Source organism: Rhinolophus ferrumequinum, chromosome 4, assembly GCF_004115265.2.
Source record: "Rhinolophus ferrumequinum isolate MPI-CBG mRhiFer1 chromosome 4, mRhiFer1_v1.p, whole genome shotgun sequence".
Classification (NCBI taxonomy): domain Eukaryota; kingdom Metazoa; phylum Chordata; class Mammalia; order Chiroptera; family Rhinolophidae; genus Rhinolophus; species Rhinolophus ferrumequinum.
This window is the reverse complement of record NC_046287.1, coordinates 51,617,043-51,639,554: the sequence shown is the minus strand read 5'-3', so window position 1 is coordinate 51,639,554 and position 22,512 is coordinate 51,617,043. Positions and strand designations below refer to the sequence as shown.

Sequence of the window (22,512 nt, the reverse complement as noted above, 5' to 3'; positions counted from 1 at the left end):
TTTTTGGTTTGATGCATTAGCATTTGTCTATTTTCATTTTGTTGCCTATGTTTTTGGAATCACATTCAAAATGTCACTGCACAGACCGATGTCAAAAAGATTTTCTTCCAATAGTTTTATAGTTTCAGGTTTTGCATTTCAGCCTTTAATCCATTTTGAAGTGAGATAAGGGTCCAATTTCATTCTTCTGCATGTGGAAACCAGTTTTCCCAGCACCACTTATTAAAGAGACTGTCCTTTCCTCATTGTATGCTCTTGGCACCTTTGTTAAAGATCAGTTGAAAATAAAAGCATGAATTTTTAAAGTTTTGGCAAACACAGCTTATATTTCTTCATCATCTGTTTGTCATTTTCAAGAAATGGCTGCATTGTTTTTGCCATGACCAAAACTGTTGTTTAAATTAAAATAACAAGAAAGAAGATTTATTATTTTGCTGCCAAGAAATTCAACAACTAATTTGGGGTCAGAAAGAACTAGGGACTAACAAAAGTTCATTGGTAATTTCAGAAAATCTGAATTGATTGAGGCCCTTTTATCAAATGAATGAAAGAATCTATATGCATAAGCCAGTTAAAAACTAGAAAAATGGCTATAAATACTTAGAAAAATAATGACTTAAAGAAGTTAGAAATGTGTTAATAAACTAGGAAATACCTTGGATAAGAGGACAAATATCCAAAGCAAAGGTAGACGGCCCAGGGCTGGAAGGAGCATCACAGAAGAAAGCATTTTTATTTTTTGTTGACTGTTTATTTAAAAGGTGATGCGTTGACTATGAACAAATTTTTTAGAGTCTGAAATCTCTTTGAAAGGCTTTAGAACATAAACTGACTTTAAAAAAGCAAATATGAATCTCATAAAAATCTGTTTTCATCTTATTAAACCAATATACTTATATTATGGCCAAAGTCTAAATGGTGACTAATACAATGGTGAAAGATAATTAGAAAACTGATAGACTGGCAATCTATTTTAGAAGAAAGGAAAAAGATAGTGTTGTGTAATATCAGATATAGCATTGGCTAGATAGTCAAAACATCTGACACACCATTAATTACTAAATTTAATTCATTTAAAAATTTTATTTCATTGTGTACCAGATAACAGTGATTGATCTTTCCTGCATATATTAGTGTTTTTTAAAAAGTTGACATTGATAAAATAATAAAAATGAATGTATTTTGCAAAATTTAAAATTTATGTTTTTATTATCGTATGCAAAAATTCTAAGTGTCTTGATTATATGAATTTTATTTGATATTAATTTAAATTATAAATGTAAATATACAAAAATATATATGTGTAACATAAATATATATTATATATGTATAATGTGCTTATAGTCAGTAATAAAGCATTAAGTCTGGGTTTCTTTTAAGTTTATATTGGAGTGGGCAGCCACTTATAGAGTATATCAGTCAATTTCTGCATTATTTTCCTCATCATGATTTACCATTGGATACACAACTATTTTACAGGGCAGTGTCTTAATAGGGTTTGAATTTGTACATATTCAATACCATTCAGCAGGTGACATATATATAGTAGAAACATCAGTAAAATTTAACAATGTCTGTTTGATAGCATAATTACAGTTGATGCTTGAACAACACGGGTTTGAACTGCACCCATCCACTGTACGTGGATTTTTTCCAATAAATACACAGTCAGCCTTCCATATCTCCAGGTTTTACATCCACAGATCCAACCATGTATCGAAAACAGTATTTTTGATCCTTGGTTGGGAATCCGCAGATGAAGAGTGCTGAATTATTCTATGCCGTTTTCTATGAGGGACTTGAGCATCCTTGAGTTTGGTAATGATTAAGTTTTAGTTAAGTGGTTTTAGTTAATGGTTTGCTTTAGTTAAGTTTTGGGGGAGTCAAAAGTTATACATAGATTTTTTTGATGATGTGAGGGGTTGGCTCCTCTAACCCAAATGTTGTTCAAGGGTCAACTTTATTTTATTTCAATGAGATGAGTTGCTCTAACTTTATAATTGACAAATAAATAGATACATTTAAAGTAAAATAGTCAATCCAGTTAGTTTTTTTTGCGTTTAATCCAAAGACAAGTTGTTGGATACCATATAGCTATTATTATTTTTTTATCTAAATGATTTTCCACAGCTCTTTACAAAACAGAGATATTCTTCAATGTCAGTATATCATTATCTTTAACCTGAAAGAAGGCCTCCATAAAACATACAAATGAACTTCTCTTTTACCTCTACCTTGGGCAAAACAAGGTGAAATATTATTGGAGCATGTTCTGCTGTTTTGCTATGAACCTTATAGTAATTTACCCACTCCAGAAAGGTTAAGACATGTCATCCAGCTGAAACTTCCTAAGTCTACAAAATAGATTATTTTATGGTAAAGCAGCTTTTCTTTCTAAGTATGTTTTGTCCTGGAGAAAATGAAATTGCTGCTTTAGAATGCTTCATAGCACATTCCACTCAGCATTGTAGTTCACAGAGATAAATCAGTTTTTGCTCTGTTTTATCACTCACTCAAGAGGCCTCCAAATTAAGGTTGCCACCTGTCAGAATTTCACCTATGCACCCCAGGATGTAGTCTTTAATGGAGGATTTCTGTGTTGCTTTTTTTTTTGTCCTGCAATTATAGCAAGATTTAAATATCTTTTTTTTTTCAAATTTAACACCTTAGCTTTCTAAATGAAAAGTTACTTAAAGAAGTTTACTTTCTGATTTTTAATATTTTATTATATGATTTTATTGTAATGGACTTACATGGTAACATTTGATAAAATATCATGTAAGAGCTGTGATTCTTTACTAGAATTGTAAGTGAGAAGAATATAATTATCATTTTAGTGGAAAGCTAATATTTCTTAAAAATATTTTCTTAAAAATTTTCTTAAAAATATTTTTACTTGGTACTATAACATCGCTGTTTGTGGGTTTGTTTTGTCCACTGCTTTTCCTTGTTTTCTTGTTTTTCCTTTTTCATGTTAAAGAAATCCAAAATAATGTTGTGGTGGCTAGGGATTTGCCCCAAAGAATAATTTTCATTTTCTTTTCTTTCCTTTTCCATAAAGAGTAGGATTCATATTATCCACTTTCATTCCAAAACACATCCAGATATAAAATGTCAAATGGATTAAGTTTATGATGAGACTTGTAAAAATATGATGTGACTCAATTTGGTATGAGTTAAATATTGGCTGAATAATTTTCTCTTCCTTGAGAAATTAGATTGCCATGGTTACTTTATGAAAAACCTAGACAGATCCTTCTGTTGGCCAGCTTGACGATCTTATTGCGTTTTCTAGTCTTAATGGATGATAGCATTGTCCTGAGCTGGCTCTGTTTTTGTGCAGTTGATGTGCTGAGCTTCTAGACCTCTCCAATGTGGGGGCTGTTGACCACATGTTGCTATTGAGCACTTAAAATGGGCCAGTGAGATTGAAGGGATGCTTTGGTACAATTTTATTTAATTTTAATCAATTTAGCTGTAAAAACTGATGCAGTTTAAAATAAATTTATGTTAAGCATATCTTTGTTTAGCTAGAAGTATATTTGACCTTGGAAATATTAGCATTTGATTAAGGTATGCTGCAAATATTAAATAACAAGATTTTGAGGATACCATATGGAAAAAGAGGAAGTAGAATGTCTCAGGAATAATTTTTATTTTGATTACATGCTGAAATTATAAGATTTTAGATATATTATGTGAAATAAAGTGCATTATTAAACTTAATTTCACCTGTTTCTTTTTTTAATGTGACCACCAGAATGGTTGAAATTACCTATGTCATTTGCATTACATTTCTATTATACAGGGCAGCTCTGGCAATTCCGATGGCGGGAGGGATAGTTGTCTACATAGAAGTGAACTTCTCTGTAAATTCCCACACAACGTTTTCTCCACCATGACACATTCTTTCCTTTTAAATTAATTCAGAGAAAATCTTAAAACAGAGTTTTCCAAAAATATGATGTTGACAATGTTAGAAAGGTTTCTCAGGGTTTAATATGCTGTGTGCTATAGCTAGAGAAAACCATTATACCCCGAAGCCTTTCCCAGATTGACTTCCCATGAGCCTCTCCTAAGGATACCATGCTCTGGGTCAGATGATCAGATGTTGGGAAGTATAATAATGGCTATGTGGGCCGTTATTTTGGTCATCTTTTATTCTCACGTCACAAACCAAGTGCCACACATAGCATTGCACATGTCTACTGCACATATATTTTGTTATTTGACACTTTCCCCTGTGGCTAGATGGCCTTTTCCAACTGGATGACTTTAGATTACTCACATACCTCCCCTCGTTCTTACCTTCATTCTCAGCTCATTCTTTGCGGGTGAAAGACCAAATAACATTAGTAAATCAAATTATGTGTGGGAAATCCCTATTCCAGCTAAACATTTCTAATTTTTATCACTAACTTCAAATAAATATTCAAGACATTATTAAATATCAGGGCATTCAATGATACGGATTCAAAATTATTCTTGACTAAATAATAAGAATAATTTTGGGGTCAGTTCACAAATATTTATCAAGAGTTTACATTGTGCAAAGAACTGTGCTGTTGACATTGGAGATTTGGCAGTAATAGATACATATGGAATTTAATAATCTGATCTCATGGAGAATAACTCTATCAGTAAATGCCATACATTGCAAAAATAGCCAGTGCAGTTATAGTGTAAAGACTTGCTCATTTATTACGTTGCGATTTTCATTTTGCTTCTTATGTTAAACAAGGTATGTGGAACTGCAAAGCAACCACTTGCACATAGTAAATGTGAAATAAAACTGAATTTTGTGTCTTATAAACAACAAAGTACAGTTAAAATATTCTCATATGCTTCAGGTTACTTAACAGAAATAGCATGACCTCTTCCAATTGATAACTGGTTCACTTAAGAGGTTCCTTATAAGTAATCAGAACAGGGAAAGTAGGGGCAGCCATTGTGTTTGGACTCCAAGGGCAGTTGGTGGCAGCAGCTGCTGCGATGGCACAGGTGAAAGGCAGGAAAGAATAGGCCGAGAGAGCAGGCGGGCCGGCTAACCAGCCAGCCAGCCAACAACAACCAGCTAACCTAGCACCCCACCACTTATGCATCTAACCGACCGCCCATGAAGTTAACCCCAGCCCCTCCACTGTCAACTCAGGTTCTGCCGACGGCCCACCTGCCACAGCCGAGGTGGCAGCCCCAGGAGGAGCACTGGCATCCCTTTCCTTCAGTTCTTGGGATTGAAAGATGGCAGCACAGTCGGCCCCGAAAGTTGTGCTGAAAAGCTCCACCAAGATGTCTCTAAATGAACGCTTTACTAATGTGCTGAAGGACAAACAGCGCACACCAGTGAATATCCGAGCTTCGATGCAGCAACGGCAGCAGCTAGCCAGTGCCAGAAACAGAAGACTAGCCCATCAGATGGAGGATAGACCCTCTGTGCAGGCAGCATTAACATGTAAGCAGAGCTTACAGCAGCACCTGGGTAAGAGTAACATCCAGGCACCTTAGGCCGGCACCTAGGGGCCCTGGCGGGGGAGCCATCAGAGGATGAGGCTTGCCCCTAATCCAGAGAGGCTGGTCCAGAGGAGGGCTAAGTGGGGGTCACTCCATGAGAACCCTACTTGGGAGCGGATGTCACTCCAGGGTCAAAACCTATTGTGAGGTGGACTAGCCATAGTTCCCCAAATGGGCTTAAAAAGAAGTGATGTTTGTGGTTGTGGAGTTCCTGGCAGAGGTGGTCTTGGGCATGGTGCTCTGGGTGGTGGCAGAATCGGTGGTAGAGGTCGGGATATGATGGCTTGGGGAAGAGAGGGCTTTGGAGGCAGAGGCCGACTTGGTGGACGAGGGAGAAATACCCTTGCTTGCTCTGTTCTGACCAAAGAACAGCTGGGCAATCAATTGGATGCATATTTGTTGAAAAACAAAAGGATACCTCGACGCCCAGTTGCATGCCTACATGGCCCAGGCAGATCCTGAAACCAATGACTGAAGCCTGTCTGCCATGCTATGAGAGAAATTCTTATTAAAGTGACCACGTCTTAAATAACCTTGAGATAACAGATAAGAAGAAACCTGACTGATGTTGGAAGGACCTATCACCATAGGCTATGGACTTACTGGCCTCCAGTTTGTACACTTGATGTGTTCTTTTACTTTTTTGATACTGCATCGTGTGAAACCCTGTTTTCGTCTGGGGGGAATATGAACAGGGAAAGTATTTTATGAAACCTAACATCATTCTATGAAATGTACTGCTGATGGCATGCAGGAGATAAATCAATAATAATTAAATTTAGAATTAAATATTTACCTCAAGTTTTGTTTATTTTTTAATTTTAACTTCTTACAGTCTCAGTAGAAAGTCATATATACATTTTAACAATGTCTCATGAGAGTAAAAAAATTCCAGAATTCTTCTTGACAGAAAACTGTCTTGAAGAGTTACTTTTCAGAAGAGGGGACTAGTACATGGCAGAATTTTTGTTATCTATGTCTAACAAAAATGAAAGACATAATAACTGTGGATTATAGAATATGGGCATATAAGACTCTCCACTAGTTCCCAAGACTGCCTTTCAAACTTTAGTTTTACACTAGAGTTTGGCCATCTTGTAAAAGTATGAGCCCATTGGAAAAAATATTTATTGAGTAAGCTAGGTGTTTGAGGCAATAGAAAAATAGAGTGGATAGAATTTGGAGCTGTAGTGGTTTAGATGGAGGTAAGTTGTGTGATCCTGAAGCTGGCTTTCTTCGAGATCAAAGTCCTGGGGAGATTCAGGCAGTTCAGGAAATTACTTTGCACAAAAATGGTTTATCCTCAACTTTTGAAAACATTCACAAGTAAAAGGTTTATTTAGATTATTAAATTAAAAAATATTATTTATTTATCGAATCATTTGATTCAAAATATAAGTGGCCTTGGAAAGTTTAAGAGGAGATTTCTTCACACTTGAGTAAGAACAAATTTAATCAATTTTCTTCTTCCCATCTGAGTTCACTGTAATTCACCAGAAAGATATAATAATTCTAGAATTGTATGCAGTTAGCAAAAAAGACTAATGTGGTAACAAAGCAAAATCGGTAGGCCTACAGAACTCTATCATAATGAGAGATTTCAACATATCTTTCTCAGTTAGTGATAATTTAAGGAAATGAAAAATAAGCAAAGAAAAGAAGTATGAAAATGACCTCATGAAAAAGACTGATTTATTAAAACTTGTAGAGAAAACTAGAGAAAAAAAACATATAATCTTTTTAATTACATATTGTCTATTTTTAAAAAATAATTTACAAAGTCAAACGTAAAGCAGGTATCAACGAATTTTCACAATTTTTCAAGAATTCATATCACACAATGATATAGTGGGCTTTCCTGGTGAAGAGTAAGGGCTCCTGAGCCACAGTGGCTGAGTTCAAATCCTGGGTTCTTCACTTACTAAAGACTTTGGAAAGATGTATGTATATTCTTTTCCTATCTCCATTTCCTCAACTACAAATAGAGACAATAATAATAGTACAGGTTTTATAGAGTTATTGTGAGTATTCAATAAATCAATATATGGAAAATACTTAGTAAAGTATCTGGAACTTAGTAAGATGATCTAAGAATTTACTATTTTTGAAATAATAGTAGTTTTGTATAGCACAGGAGCATGTGAAAGGAAATAGTCCTTCAGAGCAAGGCAAGACCTCCCCAGTTATCTGGCTAGAATGGGGGTAGAAGGTGGAAGAGAATGTGTAAGATAACGGGCACAAGCAAACTCGGGAAGCAGGAGGAGAGAGGGGTTGATAAAATGAGGATAAAAAATAAAAAAGCAAAATCCTCTCTGTTTTGTGTTGAATAACAGCAATGAATCTCAGACACTGGCTAAGGCATGTTAGTGGTCCCGATTCTGTCCCTGACAGTTCCAGAAATATCTTTACAAATCCTAGGTGGTAGTGCTTTGGGGATACAGGCATAAGCATCTCAGTACCGTACCCCCCCACCCCCATTTTTGGCATGTCATAGATTGTGAGCCTGAGCTTTACTCTATGGTTGTAGATGTTCTTATGGATGCTCGAACACAGTACCAGCGATGGGCTTATATACCTTGTACATTGTTGAACACAACCTGGCATTGTGTATTCTTAAGCAGTTTTAATTTCATTGCTGATTTTCTGTGAAAGCCAAAATTGTGCCTTTGGGTTTGGATCTTGCTATATATGTTCACAAATGTTTTGAAAGAAGGTAGAAGTCATGCTAGTCTTTTAGCTACAATTTTTACAATAGAACTTGGTTCTGTGTCAAAATGATTGCAAAATGCCTGCATGAAGAATAAAATATTTAATCTTCATTCATTCTGATTATTGGGATATATATGAATGTTTGCTTGAAAGGCCTTATGTAAAGTGCTATTACACTGTGTTCCTTTCCAGTTAACACTGAGAAGCTTTAAAATATTAGTGCATCTGCAGCAAGATGTAGAAAATAACTACTTAAGAATATAGTTTTTTTTTGTTTGTTTTTTGTTTTTTTTTGTAAAATTCATAGGTAAGTAGAGAATAACTGCTAATTTGCAGTCATGGATGAATTAAAGAACAATCCATCTCAAAAAAATCAATGCAAAAAGGAAGTGCTAAACAGTGAAAAATGAAGTTCTGTAACAAAATGTTTCCTGTAATGTCTTGAAAGGAAACTTGACTTCTTTTTCCCCCAACAGAGTATCTATTTCCTTTAGACACAGATTGAGTCATCAATATTTATTAGGCACCGTGGGGAGAGCCGAGGATCTGAGTTATTGCTCTGCCTTGCTGGCTATAATAAATAATAAATATTGGTACTATATTTGAGAACAGGAATTCCCTGATTTGAGGGTTTTTTATTCAGAAAAATAGACATAGGTCACAATAAATATTTTATTTTTTTATTAGTTATCTGTATGAAATCCACTATGAAGTAAAAAGGAGGTGTTGGCTAAGGAGCAATAGCAGTTTTGGGAGAATTTTAGAACTTTGAGAGACTTTCACAATCATCTAATCCAACAGTCTCATGAACATTTATTGAAACTGAGTGCTGGAGAGTGTGAGCAGTTTGACTTACATCACCCAGCTAGTATGTAACAGAAGTGAGAACAGATTTTTCTCCTGGTTCCTTAACTCTCAATCAAGTGCTCGTCCCACTGTATCAGGAAAAACCTCACCTTTAGTCTTGCTCTGTGATTTCCCATAGGTTGGAAATAGAATATTAGAAGTAACTTCTTGCTTCAGAAGCGATTTTAAAAATAATAAAACCATGGGTTATCTTGTTTCTATTTTATTGGAGTTTTTTGTTGCAGTGAAAAGTCAGTGTTGGCATCCCTTTGACTCTAGGTACTTCACGCTACAGACCTTTCCCGTCATGGATTGGAGTATTGATAGTGTCATGTTTGTTAAGAGACTTACTGAAGTTGATAATGGTTCCAATATACTCACTGCAGCTGATTATGAATATAAGTGAAATATAATGAAGAAAGCTGTGCAGCTGAGTCATTCATTCAGGAGTGTCTAGGGCCACCATGGGCCAGGCACTGTGAGAGGAATCAAACATAGATGTAAACAGATACTTCTTGCTAAATTATTCTCAGCCTACAGTTTAACCTTAAGGTTTATGCTCTTAGAAACTTGAATTTGTCTTGATATTGAGAGTATAACCATGTTAAGAGACCATAAATCTCAAATGAGAATTTATTAAACTTCAGTAAAAATACCACTTGCATAGAAAGTGGATTTCTCAAGTTGGCATGGCCAGCATTTTGTGTTATTGTAGTCAGACCTACACATGACACCAAATTATAATCTCAAGGTTATTTTGAGATCATGGAAGCAGATGAAGCAGGGTCAATTGCATGATTCACATGGACTGATGTGCTGGACCGTGCTGTAGATCTGTCTTTCATCCTCCTTTATTTAGTAATTCATTCTAGGCTGATAAATGGCACCACTCTTATGATTGGTAAATTCTTTAGTTTGATATGTTAATATCCTTGGCTAAGTTTTGGCCTTGGGAATATCATTTTTTAAAGACATTACTTATTATGCTTTAACAATAGCAACAATAACTGCCATCAATTAATTGAAGGCTTAATGGTCTCTAGGCACTCACTCTGCTGGACTTTAAATGCATTATCTGCTCCAAGCCTCAAGCCTATATGCTATGTCTTCTTTTCTTACAAATAAAAATGTACTCGTCTCACTGGGCTGAAAGAGCCTCCGAGATCTCTCACTGAATTAAACCAACATCTGTCTGACTGAAAGCCTCTGTGTGCTGTACTTTCTGTGCTTCATTTTTACAGTCACATTCTTGCCTTACAGCCAAACAGGCCTCGTCTAATATATACCTCTGTCTTTCCTTCTCCAATCCCTCTGTTGTAACCTTAATTCTGTGCCTCATTGTTTGCTACCTGGACTACTGGACTAGCCTTGTATAAGGATTTCACAACTCCCTTTCCCAGTTCTATTTTACACAACTAAAAGATCAATTTTCCTAAGGCACATTCTGATCATCTCACTTACCTTTTAAAACAAAATGATTAAGGCTCCTTTTCATCTGTACAAAATAATCACAATTCTTTGTCAATCATGTTCAACCAATGCTCTTAACTAACCCCCTTCATGCAGCCAAGAGCGAGCCAAACAGAAACGCGCAAACGCGCAGTGTTCCCCACGGGAATCTGCTTTATGGACTCCAAATGGTTCTCGTTACTTTTACTCTCTTAGAATTGTCCTCAATTTCTTCATGCCTATATTCTAACCATCACTCTCAACCCAAATAAGGTTTAGCCTATAACATGGACTTGGTTCTTTTTTTTTTTTTTTTTTTTGATTCTTTTCTTTTATAAGTGCCATCTGAGCTGATTCGTCTAAGCGTAGTACCTCCCGTGAGCTTCCATAGCACTTGATCTGCACTTCCTTTATGGCCTCTATTACTTTTAATATCATACTACAGTGATGAAAGTGTGCCCTTTCCTACCAGAATGTAAGGTCCTTGTCCCAGAAGTCAAGGCTGAAATAAGGATTTGAGTACAAGTCATTTATTCTGGAGTTGATCTTAAGAAGCGCTTACAGGAGAATTGGAAGGATGAGACAGGGAAGGGAGGTTGTTGTTAACGCCCCGAGATACTGAGATTCCATCCTCTGGGAATCTGTAAGACATCGCCAGGCCCTGCCGGGGAGGAAGAAGCTGAGGCAGTTATATGCTAAGTGCCCTTTGGGGCTGGTTGAAGACCACACCCAGATGAAGTTAACTCCCCAGCTCTCCCAGCCTGGCCAGCTCAGACTGAGCCAGTCAGGCAGCCATAGAAGGCAAGCGTGGTGTGCCTGGGACATGTGTATGCTGAGGGAAATGGGTATGGGTGGGACTGACTGTGTCTGCCCTATGCCTGCAGGGCAAACTTTGTGGATTTATCAGTACAGTTAGGGTTGGAACTGCATGGGTCCCCGTATATGCAGATTTTATTTTATTTTTCCAAGAAATATCCCTGCTGTTTTAGATCCACAGTTTGGAGTCTGCAGAGGCACGGGGCCAACTGTATGCAATGATCTCTGCCATTATGTATAGTATATGGGACTTGAGTATCTGTGGATTTTAAACGATTCAAGGGAGGTCCTGGAACCAAGCTCCTGTGGATACTGAGGGACAACTTAAGTTTTGGAAGAGTCAAAAGTTATACACAATTTTCAACAGTGTGGGGCTTCAGTGCCCCTACCACCCATGTTGTTCAAGGGTCAACTGTACTTAAAATCAATTAAATGCAATTTACACTGATTTTTTTATGAAATTACATAGCATCTATCATTGGGTTATTAATCACTAATAATCTTTCAGGTGCATGTGTAAAGTATAATAAAATCAACACATGTAATTATAAAGCTAAACTTGTTTGTGAAAGTAGGTTTAACCTACTTTCCCAGAAGTCAAATTATTACTAACTTAGGTGAATCCTAGATATTAGTGAATGTGCTTACTTTGTCCACATGATTATTTATAAATTGCCAACATCTGCATGTATCACCAGTCCACGAATCGTTTGCCCAATGAGCGGGATATTCTACCAGTATCTGCCCGTTTTTTTGGGGATAAAAGAAACAAAATCACATGGGCCCTTCTCAACAAGTGATAAAGTACATGCTTCAGAATACAGACTAAAGAAAGTAAATGATTTCTGTGGCTTAAAGGCATGTGTGTGTGTGTGTGTGTGGAGATGAAGGAAATGGAGAACATCAACATTTATCATTAAATTCAAGGACTAAAGTGACAATGACCATGATGTTCATTCATTCATTCAGTGTACATTTAACGTGTTTCTGCTAGTGTATGCCAGGCATGACACTGTTTCTCCTGTCTGATATGAGCAGCATTTTGGTAATTATAATACAACAAAATCATATTGATATTAAGGTAATTCATTTGTCACAATATGTGTGGACTCATCAGTGGAACGTTTGACATAGAATTCCAAGATCTATAATATTATTCACATGAGGTTCTGGAATCCCACGAACTCTTATGACTTTCTCTGAGAGTTGGTTTCCCAAATAGCAAATATGGCAAAGGATATTTTCTACCTGTTTCACAGGGAAACCTTAATAAATAGTAATCACATATTGGGAAATAATTTAACCTCTCCTAGAAGATACATTTGCAAAAACATAAATTGATCAAGGAAATGATCAATTGATTATTAAGTTAAGTCTTGGTTAGTGGATAAAGTGAAGATATGAAAGAAGATAAATGCTTTTATTAATAAGAAACAGCTATTGAGCACCTATCTTAACTGCTTTTATACGGTTTTTTTGAGAGGCAATTTTATTGAATTCATATACCTAAAATGTATACAATAATTGAAAAATGCCTTAAGTAAATAACCTAGGATACATATATATATAGACAGATCAATATAGACATAGATATATCTATATATAGATCTATGTCTATCTATATCTGTATATACCTATATATACACACACACATATATATGCATGAATATATAAGAAGGCAGCCGTATTAAATCATGCCTGTCAGCACATTTCTTAAACCTGAAGCCACACTACCTTCGTTAAAAAAAAAGTGCTCTTGGTATAGTTTTTGGTTCTTTAACTTAGCTGTGGGCAAACAAAGTTTTGCCTACAGGTGTCCCTTAAGCAGTGTGCACAGAGGTTATCCCTCTGTATATTTCCTTCCTTGTTTACTAACCCTTTCTCACTGTGTGTAGACTCTGTGTGAGCAGCACTGATAACCATCTTGTTCATGGATGCATCCACAATTCCTAGCACAGGGCCTGGGATCTAACAAGACACAAGATAGACAGTTTTAAGAGAATGAACAAATGAGTGAATGTCACCATGCTAAGAATTAGGGACACTATAAAGAATGTACAGTTGACCCATGAACAATGCTGAGGTTAGGAGCACCGACCCCTATGCAGTCTAAAATCTGTGTATAAATTTGACTACTCCAAAATTTAAGTTGCTCCTTCGTATCCTTGGGAGGATTGGTTCTAAGACCCCATGGAAACCCAAATCTGAGGCTGAATAAGTCCCTTATAGAACAATGCATGCAGTCTGCCCTCTGCATCCATGGACTCCCAACCATGGATTGAAACCAGTACAGGTATTTATTGAAAAAGATCTGCATATAAGTGGACCCATGCAGTTCAAATCTGTGTTGTTCAAGGATCAACTGTATTTCTACATTAAATTGCCCAAACCAAGAATAATAACTTGAAATCTCCATCCTCTTATCCCCAAACAGAGAGCAGATATAATATTATCCACAGATACCTCACAGGTTGTGTCTATCCTGATTTTATTCTGTGTTTTTTATTTTTCATTTTTAACAGGATATTCTCATTCTGCATCTGTCATTTCCAATGGGAAAACACATAGTTTTCTATATTATTTTTTAACTGAAATTAATTTAAAAATATTTCTGGAATATTAACTGTGCAAAACATACAATAAATAAGTCATACTGATTTAAATTCATTATAGAGTTCAGTTCCTGTAGGTCCTAATAAATAATAGTTTGCTTTGTACAATCAGTATGGCATTAGTACAATGATAAACTAGATATATATGTTCCTGATGATTCAATGAGGTCAGTATCAGCAAGTCCAATGCATGACTAGAAAATCCCTGCAGTCACATTTTTCAGCAAACATGCTCTTTGATTATACAAGTTAACTTTAGTTTTCTCTTTGCAAGTTGTACACAGTTCTTTTGAAAACGCATTAACTTCATTTTTAACTGCTTTTTTGCTTGCTTATTCTAAAGTTGTAGGGGAAAAGCTCTTAATAACCTATTGCTATTGAGCAAAGTGGTATTGCTATTTCTTTGTATATTCTTAAGTTACTAATTATTTGACCCAAGTCGACTGTTAGGCAAACGAAAAAGAGTTTGGGGACAAGGAATGGGGAAAAGCAGGGAGATTGGATATAGTGTGGGCCTATGATTAGAAATCATGTTAAAGCTCCCATAGTTACTGTGAAATTGCTCCAATGGAGGCTATCCATCAAGGTCATAAGTCTATGGAACATATAAAAACCAATCAGAATAGAAATCAGTGACCTCTTATCCAGAGCAAACTTTCATATACGAGATGGGATCACAAAATATGGTGAATGTTTAAATTGAAAAAAAAAGTTATAGTAAAAGATATTTTGAAATATTCCCCCTTGCTTCTAACACACTTACCACATTGTTCTTGCTACTTTCTGAAACAGTTGTAGAAGTTCTTTTTCATGAGTGTCTTTACCCTGCTTCCCCAAAAAGAAGACCTAGCCGTGCAATCAGCTCCAATGCGTCTTTTGGAGCAAAAATTAATTTAAGACCAGGTCTTAGATTAATTTTTGCTCCAAAAGACGCATTGGAGCTGATTAGCTTGGTCTTATTTTCGGGGAAACACAGTAGTTGCACTGTCATGGTCACCTTGATGTCCTGAATCGATTCAATACGTTTACCTTTGATGGTCATTTTAACTTTGGGTAAGAGCCAGAAGTCGCATGGTATCAGGTCCGATGAAAAAAGTGGATGAGGCCACACCATAATGGTTTTATTTGATAGAAATTGCCATACCAGAAGCAATGTGTGACATGGAGCCTTTCTATTGTGATCACAAAATACGGTGAATGCTGCTGCCAAGTGCCGTTCAACAGAAAGGCAGGGATCTTCAATATAGGAAGTGGTGCGTCGAACCTTAATAACACTGTGTGACAAATTTCAACTTGTTTGGTGTAGACATTTGGGTGTGAGCTACGGTTGAGAGAATGTGTGTTTTAAACTGTGTTGTAAATCCTCCATGATGACAACACTCCATGTCACACATCCTTCTGGTATACGGCAATTTTTGTCAAACAAAAACATTACAGTGTGTCCTCATCCACCTTATTCACTGGAACTGGCACCGTGTGACTTCTGGCTCTTTCCCAAAGTCAAAATGATTCAGGACATTGAGGCAGCCAGCGCAGCACTCACAAAAGCCACTCACGAAAGAGGACTTCCAGAACTGCTTCAGAAAGTGGTAAGAATGATGGAATAAGTGTGTTCGAAGCAAGAGGCTGCATTTTGAGGGGGATTAATGGCAATGTGTCTTTTACTGTAATAACTTTTTAAATTTAAACATTTACTGTATTGTTTGATCACACCTTGTATAGAAATAAATATCAATTGGGGAACATTCTAGAAAGTATTATAGTATCTTCTTTGTGTGACTGGACATAAATAAAAAGAATGTATTATTGTCATTTGTAATTGAAAATTAAAAGTGGGGGACAAGGTGAAGGGGAAATTGAGTTTCAAATTTTCAGGTATAAAACAAATAAGTCAGGGGATGTAATGTACAGCATAAGGAATATAGTCAATAATATTGTGATAGCACAATATGGTGTCAGATGGTTGCTGGACTTATCGTAGTGACCACTTCTTTAGGTATATAAATATTGAATAACTGTTTTGTACACCTGAAAGTAATATAATATTGCATTTTAGCTATATTTTTAATACAAATCTTTTAAAAATGTACTATTAACATTTTTAATGATAGTTTTCAAAGATATCACCAAGTTGCTCCTAAGAACCAATACTTGAATAAGGCAGGTGATAAGTAGGTGGTGGTGCCTCACATTTTCATTTTGTTGCCTTTCCACAATAAAATAGTGCTGAGTACAAAGACCTTTATTTTTAAATGTTTTAATGTTTTCCCTTAGTATCAAACTGACTGAGAACCATTTTTACTGCTTTTTGTATGCTTGTATTTATGAATATGAAGAAATTTTGTATTTTCCAAATGACTTCACCTGTTTTAGGATTACTCCACCCAAATCATACATGGATGTATTTTGTATTCTTCAGAAAGACTATTCTGACTTCTACATTAAAAGAAGGAAATTGTTTTCATTAGGCAGTATATTCTACAGTACAATGAATCATTTGCAATATTTTTATAGGTAACTGATATCCTCATGAAAAATTCAAAAAGAAATCTACAAGTATAATTAGGAAACTTGTTTCTACTCTAGTTCCTTCAGCTCCTCTGAAAATTATTTACACAGGAGTGTACACTGAAACTAAATAGAACTTAGTGTTTTATTTTGACTCCTGTTCCAAGAAAGTAGCAAATTTTTTTAGGAAAAAGAAAAATAATGATTATAATATAGAAACTGTAAATTATTAGTAAACATGGGAAAGAATCACCTTTCATTATCAAAGTTTTATAGATTTTAAAAATAGTGATCTTCCAATTTTCCCCATCAGTAGTTTAAAAAATCAGGTTTAAAATGAAAATATCTGATGCTATTTAGGATTCAGTGAATGGGAATTCTGCATTTCACTGGACTATTTAAAATAAGTTGGCTCAGTAAACTTATAAATATGCATCACTTTTGACCTAGGAATTTCATTTATTGTTAGCTAAACAATAGATGTAACAACAGCAACAACAACAAACTGCTGTGAAATGATTTTAAGCAATCATTACTAATAATCATGAAAACTGGAAATTACATATTGGCTAATGAGGTTACTGATAGTTCTGTATGATACACTCTTACGCAGCTATTAGCAATTTGATTAGAAAGACAATAATAATGTTTTAATGTTTAGAATAAAGGAAGATTGTGGAAAAGTTGATGTGATTCTCAGTTGGCTTCCAAACTGGTTGAACAGAGAAAACATGAAGTTATAATTCATGGAAATAAGTGTAATTAGAAATGCAGAGCTGCTCCAATGGTTGGCAGGCCATTAGGGTTTCTTCACTGCCTGGGAGTCCCCTGCCAAGTTAGTCTAGGAAAAGTGACGTGAATATGGAGGAGTGGCTTTCATTGTGTTTTGTTTTAAATTTTGGAGAAGGGTATTGTTGGCCTCCACTCTGGCCCTTCTTTCTTAGCTTCTGTTTTTCTCGCGTATTGGTGACTTTTCATACCTGAAATTAGCTACAGCTCTTTGATTCACTATGGCTTTTTTCATAACTTGTTAACTAAAAGCAACAGCTTACAAGACTAGAATGTATAAGCAGCAAGACTGAGCTGACAAGAAGGGACCATTTAAAACCTCTAAAATTTGAATGGTGATCTAACATCCAAATTGAACTGTGGAAGTGCAAAATGTAACTTTGGGCTGCGCTCTATACGTTAAAGAACTAACAGTAGGTACATTTTAAAGAGATTCATAACTAAGCACAAAGGAATGAGTAGGTTTGCGGCTTATTTGTGTGGATTTATTCCTGCCTGTGAATTGTAGCATCTTATTTTCAGGGAAACCTACTGACAGCAGCAGTAGCGAGGGTGTAATTAACCTGCGTGAACAATTCAACAAGTGAACTCCAACAAGGAAACATTACACAACCTAATAAATGCTGCTGCCACAGCTGCCACTACACTCTAATGAAGGTGTCCAAACTTCTTACCAACAGAGTGTAACTGGTTAGATACAGCTTATTAGATGTGTGTGTGTGTGTGTGTGTGTGTGTGTGTGTGTGTGTGTGTGTAAGAGAGAAAGAGAGAGAGAGACAGAGAGACAGAGAGACTTGGCGAGATTGTCAGAGAAGTCATAAAATACCATTCCATCGGGCTGTAAGTCACATCATATAACCAGTCAGCACATGGTTATTGTCAATATGTTGGGATTATCCCTTCCCTCAGGGTCTTCATAGTCTAATAGGTAACATAAGATTAACATAAAAATAATTTTGATGCAAGATAAAATGAGGTAAATACCATGAGAGGGGCATACAAGTTAGAGTAGAGAAAGATCATCAAAAAGGGTTAGGGGTTCAAGAATGCACAATTGTCATTGTTAGGCAAGATTGTAGTAAATGCCTTATCTATTCCCTGCAATGACGCGACTTTCAGATTCTGGGGCTTGTGTTCCTACAATATCCTCACATCGTGAATGGTTTGTGGTTAGGGGGATGCTGGAGGAAAAACCTTGGACTATAAACTGTTGATGTGAATTCAAATGCAGAAGGCTACAGCTGTTTGTACAATAGCTAATGTTTTTACTAATGTGATTTGATATTTTATTTAAAAAAATGATTTTATGATCATGGCTTCTAAACGGGTCTGCTTGAAGCAGTGCAGGTAATTCATTTTTTCTTTCCTCCTTTGATACTTACCCCTCACCTAGCTTAATCTAAGAGTAAAGAAAAGTTAAACATGTGGATTCAGATGGGGAATTTGGAGAGGCAATCTTTCTGGTTTCATAGTATCTTCCTGGACAAAGTGGCTAGTCAGCATTTTAAAGTCAGGAGAAAAGGCAAGCTGCCAAAATTCAAATATTGGCTGAAAACATTTGGCCATTCTCTGCAAATTGTTTTATTCATCCAACCATGTCATATTCCTGATCGCTTGGAATCTAGAAATGCCCATTACTTAGTCTGCCACAAAGGCATATTGGCTTCAGTACGCTTTTATTGCATAGGTCTAGTTGTCATCTGTGGAGTTAAAACTTAATAAAACCAAAATATATTATTATCCTCTTTCTTGGGGACTCTGATGAGAATATGTAGTCTGGGTTCCTATTTTCCACCAGGGGTCCATGCAACTGGATCAAGTCTTTATTAATGTTTCTGGGCATTCAGCCCAGCAGGTTCCCTGGTAGAAAATTGTTTTCACAATGTGCAGGCAGGCTCTCCAGTCTGCACCTGTAAGTTTTTGCTCCCAGGACTGATAGACTTCGATCTCATAGATATTCAGATAGGGTTTAGTTTACTAGTCAGCTACTGTTTCCCTTCCCCTATAGAGGGGGATTCAGGGCGATGTCTAAACTTTGGCCTCAAATGGTGCCTGGAGTATAGTGGGGGAGGGGAAGCAGAGGGAAACTCATTTTGAAGAATCTAATGTAATATTATTTATGGAAATTACTAGCATACAGTGAGAGTACCATCAGTGGTAGTTCTCATGCATCATTAGTGATATGAACACATTACATATTTTATTTCATTCTAATAATATTCTTATGAGATAGCATTGCCATCTATATTACAGGTATGAGAAAACTGAGGCTCGGAGGTCAGCAGCTTATCCAACTCACCTATCTGTTGGCAGGAAGAGTTAAAAAAAAACTGCAGCTTCCTGGTTCTACAGCTGTTTCCATTAGGCTATAGATTTTACTATGCAACACAGCTTGGAAAAATAGTAAGAAAAAGAATTTTATAAGACCACTGGTATTATGGCAGAAAAAAATTATATTTTCACCATCCTGTATCAACTTATGGCTCCTTCCTTAATTCCATCATAATGCTTTTTAAGGCACAGGAAAGAGCCATGAGTTTTCTCTTGCCTCAAAGTGTGACATGATAGCTATTTCCTAATGATGACCTTCCCCAAAATTACATTGCAAGAGTCACCATTGTCTGGTACTACTATATGTACTACAGAATTAAGTAACGTGGTGGCAAGACCAACGTCCTCTGTACATATCTTCTGTTCTTTTGCTTTCCTCTTCTGTGAGATAGATATGAACTGTATCCTAGGAACAATTTCTGATGTCACGTGATAGCTAAAGGTAATTATATAAATTAAGCTTTACTAATAACACTGGTGGCTTTTAATGTCATGCTATTTCTAGGTTTTTTGTTTTGTTTTTGTCATTGATCTATTTTCATTATGTAGATTAGGAATCAGTAAAAGTGCTTTTCTTGGTTGGAAGCTAACGCAAATATATCCCTATTTTAGGCTGATGCTAACACACCTTTGGTTTTTTAAAAGGGGTAGATCTAAGATGCATCACTGTCTGTTTATGTAATTTTGCTTCTTAAAGATGCATCTAGGTAAACTAAAATGTACGACTATAAGCTGTTGAAATCTTCCATGTGACCAAAATCTGCCCCTGCCTGTAGAAATTCAACAAGAGGACAGAATGACTAAAATTTAAGTATTCTGAATAAACAGTAACCTTCAAAGTTGTTATATATAAATTTACTCCCTTGAGTAAATTGGTGATATGTGAGCATCTGCAGTGAAACATAGGTTTGTTCTGGGAGGTGGGTGATGACAAAGTGGCTTGTGACCTACTGCTGTAACCTCAACAACATACCCCGAGTCACTTAGGCTGCCAGGGACTAGACATCGATCTGATGGAAGAAATTGGCAGGCAGCATGAGTGACTAATGGATTAATATTCCAGGCATTTTTTAACCTAATAGAATAATTTATTAACCCACAGAAAAGGCCAGTATTTCTAGATGATTCGAGTGAAGGTGCTTTTGATTCAAGAGTCCCTTTTCTTCTCCAGAGGGCTGCCTTCATGAATTTCCATGTTAATCTATTAATATAGCATCATGTATTTTCAAGCAATGGTTTCCCCCCACCCTTGCCTTTCTCTGAACTCTAAAAATAACTTGGGGAAAAACAAGTTTCTACTGAATGGGTGAGCTATATACAAATTTGCATACACATTATTGGAGGAAGGAGGAAACATGGGGGGATGGCGCAGTGGTTAGACCCTGTTGCATGTGTTATTCTATGTTATTCTGTTATTCTGTTAATCTATTTTATTTCTGTAATAGATTTATATTATGTTGCATATCTATATATCATCACAACAAAAGTAGGCAAAAGGTGAGGGAAAGCCTCAAGTGTCACTATCGAGAAAGTAGGTTAGAATAAATAAATACCGGAGGCACAGATTCTCTCCTCTCTTCTCTAGTTCTATATAACACTTAAGAAAAACTACTTGCACTTTTACGGAGGATATCTCCTAGCTACTGTGTGAATAATCATGTGGCCATCTTCTGAGGAAATGGGAGGAGAGTAAACCTATCTACCACCCTTGCTCTCACACGGATGAGAAGGAGGCAGGAATGCCAATTCTAAACCCAGTTTGGCATGACTTCCTGTGAGGCTGGCCCAGCCGTTGGACGGCTTGGCTTTTTGGTAGCTAATGCATCTTTTCAAGTGTCCACAGTGTTCGAAGCACTGCCAGCAAATGCAGAGCTCCCTGTGCGTACTGCACACGATACAGATATAAAATCTAGTGGAGTTCGGAATCAGTACAGCCACCTATGTGTATGCATGTGTATGACATATATATGTTACATACATGGATGCCATGTGGATGCTGCTATATATGTGTGTATATTTATAGTATATACAGTACAGTTTATATACTACAGTGTTTAAATCAAATGAAAAGAATCCAGAAAAGCTTCATGAGGAAGGATGAATGAAATTGCTCCCCAGGGAGTTAAGAAAAAGTCAAGAATTGCCAGAAATGACGGAAGTAATATGTGAGAAGTTAACCTGTGACGAATAAGGCAGTTTAGGCAGCAGTGAATTCCTAATTCCTATTTTGCCTTGTTTGTTTTTTTTTCCATATATACAGATTCTTACAGTGCCAAATAGCCCCGTGGAGAATTCTGTAGGGCAAAGGAAGCAGGAGTGAGAAGCTTTTAGGAATTTTTAAATTTACTATAGCATAAATTCATATGTAGGTCCTCAATCCTCAAGTACACTTTTCTCAACTATTACGCCAAGGCGTTAACATTTTATGGATTCACATATGTCATAAAGGCTGTTATTGAGAGTGAGTCATGATATTGTTGTTGTATTAATTTAGGGATAAAATTTCCTACAGTACGCAAGGATATAATTCAGTTAATCTCCTGTGAAGATATAGGATGCTTTCTACATCTTTGTGCAAAGATTCCTTCCACAGTTTGTTTTTTGGAAAGCTAGTCAGGATACTAACTTCCTAAGAAAGACCTCATTAAAGATAATATCAAGAGACTCTCTAATAGTACTAATTTCTGTAATTTATACTGTAGGAATAGTTCTCGTGCTCGCCTAACATTTTTGGCACGCAAGTCGATTTCTCAGATGAGAATCCATTAGCATACAGGTGGTATGTTATGCTAAGCACTTCAGCACTGGTCTGAGGCTGAAAACCCAGAGGTAGTTTACAGTGTTTACATGCTAAGGTGTCCCTAATTGTGCACAGACTCTGAAACGAAGCATCTCAGCGCATGTTAGCCTACAGAAAGGAATGATGCCTGGTTCCTGTAGT

At 36.3% G+C, this 22,512-nt stretch overlaps 1 protein-coding gene and 1 pseudogene across 2 annotated transcripts in view; both read left to right on the top strand.

The window, feature by feature from the left end:
- NALF1 (NALCN channel auxiliary factor 1) overlaps positions 1 to 22,512 on the top strand; it is a 574,475-nt gene that overhangs the window by 97,682 nt on the left and 454,281 nt on the right. The window lies entirely within an intron of this gene.
- On the top strand, positions 5,242 to 5,986 carry LOC117021795 (chromatin target of PRMT1 protein-like; annotated as a pseudogene).